The 6,101-nt window shown below is 35.5% G+C and overlaps 1 non-coding gene across 1 annotated transcript; it reads right to left on the reverse strand.

Annotated features, from left to right (window-relative positions):
- Positions 1–1,973: 1,973 nt before the first annotated feature.
- LOC121226064 (small nucleolar RNA R71) lies at positions 1,974–2,080 on the reverse strand. Its single transcript, XR_005923961.1, has one exon. It is a non-coding gene; the product is annotated as a small nucleolar RNA R71 (small nucleolar RNA).
- Between the last annotated feature and the right edge of the window lie 4,021 nt (positions 2,081–6,101).

Consider the following 6,101-nt stretch of genomic DNA (forward strand, 5'->3'; position numbering starts at 1 on the left):
TGAAGAAATTAGAGATTTACCTGAAGATTTGCAGTTGACCGAGTCTTAGTCCTGAGCTGTTGTGACACTCAAATTGACCAAAAATCAAGGAAAAATCAGCTCAACTTGCTCAATTTATGGTCGGCCACCCATGGAAGATGTTTCAAAAGATGAAAACTCCTATTTTTAGCAAACTATCCCCCTCTACTCACCTATAAATAAGACCCTTTCATTCCTTCATTCATTATCCCTCAAGCATCATTCTCTCTTTTCTCCAAATTCTCATAGCCTTTTCCATTCCCAAGCCTAGCATCATCTCTTCATAGAGATTTTAGCAATTAAGCTTCTTAAAGAACCTTTGGTCGGCCACCTTGGAGAGCCATCAACAAAGGATTAAAGCAAAGGAACGAAGGAGCCTCGTCAGTCAGAGTCTTGGGTGACAGCCACTCTGAATTGGGTTTAATCTTCCTTTCCTTTAATTTAATATAAAGATGTTTGCTATGTGTTCTTTGTTCTTGTTTACAACAATGTTAGCTTAATTTTATTTAAGCTAGGATGATTTCTTTGATTAAATAATATTTGTTTGATTCATGCTTATAATGTTTGTACCTCAATCAATCATGTTTTCAATTAAAATCAAGTCTGTATTTCATTCATACGTGATTGAAATGCACCTGAATTAGCTGAGCGATCCTGACCAGGCAATGGTTAATGGACACATAATTGAAATGTGCATGCTCAATTTAGATCCTGACTCGATTAAATTGAAGGTTGCATAATAACTCTAACCAAGCTCTTTTATCTGCATAGTTTTTAAATTTGTGTGATTAAATTGTTTCAAACCTGACACGTCCCTGTTACCTCACACAAATGCTAAGAAACCCTTAGTAAATAAGGATCAGTAAAATGCGTATTTACTAAGTAAAGGATTCTGAAAGAACCTAATGTGGTTTCCAAACTCATGAAAGATCGAGTTGCCATGGAATTTTTTTCTGAATGTTATTAAGCATGTTGATAAAAAATTGAGTTTGATAAAAGTAATTATCCTAGTTTATTTATGTTATAATTGTTGCAGATTGTGTTTAATTTTACTAAAATCTATTTCATTCATATAGTTTGCATACTTAGGGTAATTTGTTTTAGGGATCATTGCATTTAGTTTAATATATTTTAATCACCACTTCTCAACTATATTGTGTTTTTATTTACCAAATTGTTAATATAACTTTACAAATTAAGTGACTTAGCACAAATACAATCCTTGTGGAGACGATAACTCGATACTTACTTATTACTTGATAACGACTGTGTACACTTGCACAAACCTACACGTTACAAGTTTTTGGCACCGTTGCCGAGGATTGTCAACTGTTGCCATAGTTTTTTTTTTGTGAAAGTATTTCTTTTGAATTTGTTTTATTTCTAACATTACTAACTTATTCTTTTTAATTTTTGTGATTTTCTTTTCAGGTGTTTATGAGCATAGATCGAATTATCGATTTACTCCCAATAGACCCTAAAATTGAGCCATCTTTCAGACAAAGAAGACGTGAACGAACAGCATAAAGACAAGTCGAGATGGACCTTGGAAATCAGAATCAAGACCAAGGTAATGAAGCCGATCATGTACGAAATCCTATCCTCATTACCGATGATAGGGATCGATGCATCAGACAATATGTTGTGCCACTTTTCAATGAGTTAAACCCAGGAATTAGATGGCTAGACATTGAGCCAACCCAGTTTGAATTGAAACCAGTGATGTTTCAAATACTACAAACGGTGGGCCAATTTAGTGGTATGCCCAAGGAAGATCCACATCTCCACCTTCGATTGTTTACGGAGGTGAGTGATTCATTCAAGATAGCCGTTATGACTAAAGATGCACTGAGGTTGAAGTTGTTTCCATACTCGTTGCAAGATTGAGCACGAGCATGGCTCAATTCATTGCACTGAGATTTTTGGTTAAGTATTTCCCGCCTAGCAAAAATGCTAAGTTAAGGAACGAGATCACAACTTTCCAACAATTGGATGATGAGTCTTTGTATGAGGCTTGGGAGTGATTCAAGGAGTTACTTCGTAAGTGTCCTCATCATGGGATTCCTCATTGTATCCAATTGGAGACATTCAGTGCACATACAAGATTGATGGTAGATGCTTCCGTGAATGGTGCAATTTTGTTTTAGTCTTATAATGAGGCTTATGAGATCATCGAGAGGATCGCAAGTAACAACTATCAATGGCCAACAAATCGAACAGCTTTAGGAGGACGTGTAGTTGGAGTTCATGAAGTTGATGCCCTCACTTCGTTATCAGCTCAGGTATCGTCTATTTCCTCTATGATAAAATAGTTAACCACTAATAGTACTAATAATTCTACAGCTCAGCCACCAAGTCTATTTGAAGTAGTTTTCTGTGTGTATTGTGGAAAAGGTCATTCTTTTGAGAATTCTCTATCAAATCCCGAGTCAGTGTACTATGTGGGGAACTAATATCAAAATAGAAGTGGACAAGGACCCCAGTCCAACTTCTACAATCCTTCATGGCGTAATCATCCTAACTTTTCTTAGAGCAACTAAGGAAATGGACCGAACAACAACTTATTGCAGCAAAGACCCAACCAATCTCAAGGGTTTAATCAACAAGCTCTAAAAACCACCTCAAGTTGAGACATTAAATAGTTTGGAGAACTTGTTGAAAGCATAAATGGTGAAGACTGACGTTTTGATCCAAAGCCAAGCAGCAACACTGAAAAATTTGGAAAACCAAATGGGTCAGTTAGCTACGGAGCTACGTAATAGACTGCAAGGAACCTTGCCAAGCGATACTGAAAATCCAAGAAATTTGCTTAAAGAACATATCAAGGCAGTGACATTGCGAAGTGGTAAAATTCTAGAACCACGATTAATTGATGTTGAAGATAAGCCCGCTGAGAAGAATCAACTAGCTGTTGAAGTTCCTACACCAAAGGAATCAGAATCTGCAAAGTCTGACAAGGTAAACCCTAACTCAGTGAATTCAGATATTTTAACATCTTCTTTGGATACAGATTTACCTACTCAAAAAAGTTGTCTGGTTCAACCGAAAGTTCTATCACCTCCATATCCGCAAAGATTGCAGCAAAACAAGCAGAAATAGGAGGTGCAATTCATGAAGTTTTTGGATGTTCTGAAGTAGTTACACATCAATATTCCGTTAGTGGAGGTTTTAGAACAAATGTCGAATTATGTGAAGTTTATGAAGGATATACTGTCCAATAAGAAACGACTGAGTGAGTATGAGACTGCTGCCTTGACAAAAGAGTGTAGTGCTTTCTTGCAGAACAAATTGCCACCGAAATTGAAAGACCTAAGAAGCTTTATTATACCCTATAACATTGGTGAATCTTACTATGGTAAAGCTTTGTGTGACTTAGGAGCGAGTATCAACCTAATGCCTAAGTCTATTTTCAAGATGTTAGGGATAGGTGAAGTAAAGCCTACAACTATTACGCTAAAAATTTTCATATCCCTCAAAGCAATTTGCTTACACCCTAAAAATTCCTAAATCTCCCTTTTGTGTCGTCAACCTCAAATCCTAGAAGAAACCCTAGTTCTCTTTCCTTTTTACCAAAATTCCCTATTACCATCGCAAAGAGATTACCGAAGCACCACCGTTACTATCGCACGTCGTCACCGCCGTCGTACCATCCTTGCTGTCGCAAGCTTTTTTGCCGTAGCAAGTTCTACCCATTTTGCCGATTTGCTAAATTTTTGAGAAAATATACCATGTCTCGCAGAAAAACTAGATTTTTAAAGACTACTCCTGAAAACTCGATTTTGATCGATGATGAAGTGAAAGAGAGATTTGATTCAATTTTTAAGCATCAACCTATGATGCCAGAATAAGGTTTTGACTTGAAGAGTAACGATTTGATGGTTGTCCCTATACCGATTAGAAAGAAAATCAATGCTCTCAAGTGGGAACGATTTTGTGATACTTGTTCACTTCCCGATGATTAAGTAGTTCAAGAATTCTATGCTAGTTTGACTATGCAAGATGCTATTGAAGTCATCGTCTGAAAGAAAAAGGTACCTCTTACTTCTAAGTCCATCAATGATTTGTTTAATTTACCTGATGTTGAAGAAGATGAGTACTACCCTATGATGAACAATATCAATTGGGATTTTCTTCAACAAGTGTTTGATGTTGTGACAAATTTGGGATCCTAATGGATTATAAGAAAGTATGGGAGTCATTCTTGTCAAAGAGAATACTTAAAACCAGTAGCAAAGGTATGGTTTTATTTTATTCGCTGTAGTTTTATGCCTATCTCACATAGTTCCACCATCTCGATGGAACAGATGCTTTTGTTATATGCAATTTTGACAGAAAAGTCCATTAATGTTGGGAATATTATCCTAAAGAAGATTCACGATTGTGCTAAAAAGAAGGCAGGAAGTGCTTATTCCCCATCATTAATCACTTCACTTTGGTTAAAGTCCCGTGTTAAAACACAAGAAAATCTGAAGGGGCGATATGTTCAAGGATGCATTACAAATAATGATCTTGAAAGATTAGTAGAGAGGGTGCATAAATTGAATCAAGGTGAGCAAGAAGAGCCAACTGAGCTGGATACAGAGGAGTCAACAGATGGAACTGAAACTGAAGCTAATTCAGTCACAAACACTAAAGAGGAAGAATATGATAAGGAATTGAACATTCCTGAACCAAGGGTTGAGCCAGAAGAAGAACTAGTCAAGCTAAGTGTTGAACCTGAATATACAACTCCCATGCCGACTTCTGTAAGTACTTCAAGGAAATCGGAGTTGTCAATTTTGATGGATATGTGCAAGTTCATGCACAATCAACAACAAACTTATTGGAAGTATGCAAAAATTAGAGATGACTCAATTCGAAACACTTTTAAGAATATCTCTAATAATTTTGTTCCTGAGTTTCTAGATGCTATCTTTGAGACATGGACGGAAGATACTAATGATGCAAGTAAAGATGGAGCTAAAGAAGACAAGGGGAATAAGTCAGAAAAATAAAAGGGGGGATTCTTGTCCTGTTATTTATTTAATTATTTTTAAGTCTTTAGGAATTTATTTCTTTCATAATTAGGATTTAATTTCTGCAAAATAAAACATAGCAAGCATGAACAAACTTAACACTTCTTTAGAAAGAATAAGACTAAGTGATGTGGTAATGGGAATGAACATGTCTAGGATTGGGTTATTAGGGAAGACTTGGTATTTAATCAGTCTTAATGACTCGCCTCTCTTTCTTTACAGCCCTACCTAGTGTTCATTTTGCATTCATTACTTTGTTCTTGCAATGAGGGCATTGCTTCTTTTTAAAGGGGGTAAGGCAAATAAATTGCTCAAACTTTTAAATATTTTTCAAGTATGCTTCAATTATTTCTTTCATAAGTATGTTTTAATAAATGAATGTTTAGAGATATTTTTTTTGTTACTGAGATAGTTTGTATGCAAGTATGAATGATGATTTTATCTAAGCGAAAGTATGTTATCATGAAGAATGGAATGCTTGTATGATCTTAGCTTTAGTAATGTTTACCATGAAAACTTAGTTTCTTTTGAGATTAGACATGCATGAAGGTTTATATCTTTAGAATTGACTTAGTAACTTTCTTGAGGCGAAATCCTAGGGGACATAAAAATCTAAAATGATATAGGCACTATTTCTTTGGACCATTTGAGCCTTTTCAAGCCAACCCTATGATATTAGACCCTTGAAAGTGAAATTTTGAGCTTAAAGGCCTATTTTTGCAATGAACCTACATTATAAGCCAGTTACCATCTTTTTAAATTAATCCTAAACTTTGCACCTATCTTAACTAAAGTTGTCTTGGGAATCAACATTTGAGGAAATTTTCATAAAGATGTATGTGCTCATGTTTAAAAAAAAAAGCGAAGAAAAGTTCACTCAGTCTCCAAAAAGGAAAATGTATGAGCTTGAGTTCAAAATAAGTTTGGGGGTGTTCCAAAGGTTCACTTAAAGAAAAAGGTTGTATTACGAGAAAACCAAGACAAAGTTAAAGGTTAAGATTTTTAAATCAAAATGTTCCATCTCTTAAAATCCCTACCTTTAACTGAGCCCCATTAAAACCTTATAAA

The sequence above is a fragment of the Gossypium hirsutum genome, chromosome D13 (genome assembly GCF_007990345.1).
Source record: "Gossypium hirsutum isolate 1008001.06 chromosome D13, Gossypium_hirsutum_v2.1, whole genome shotgun sequence".
In the NCBI taxonomy this organism is placed as follows: Eukaryota; Viridiplantae; Streptophyta; class Magnoliopsida; order Malvales; family Malvaceae; genus Gossypium; species Gossypium hirsutum.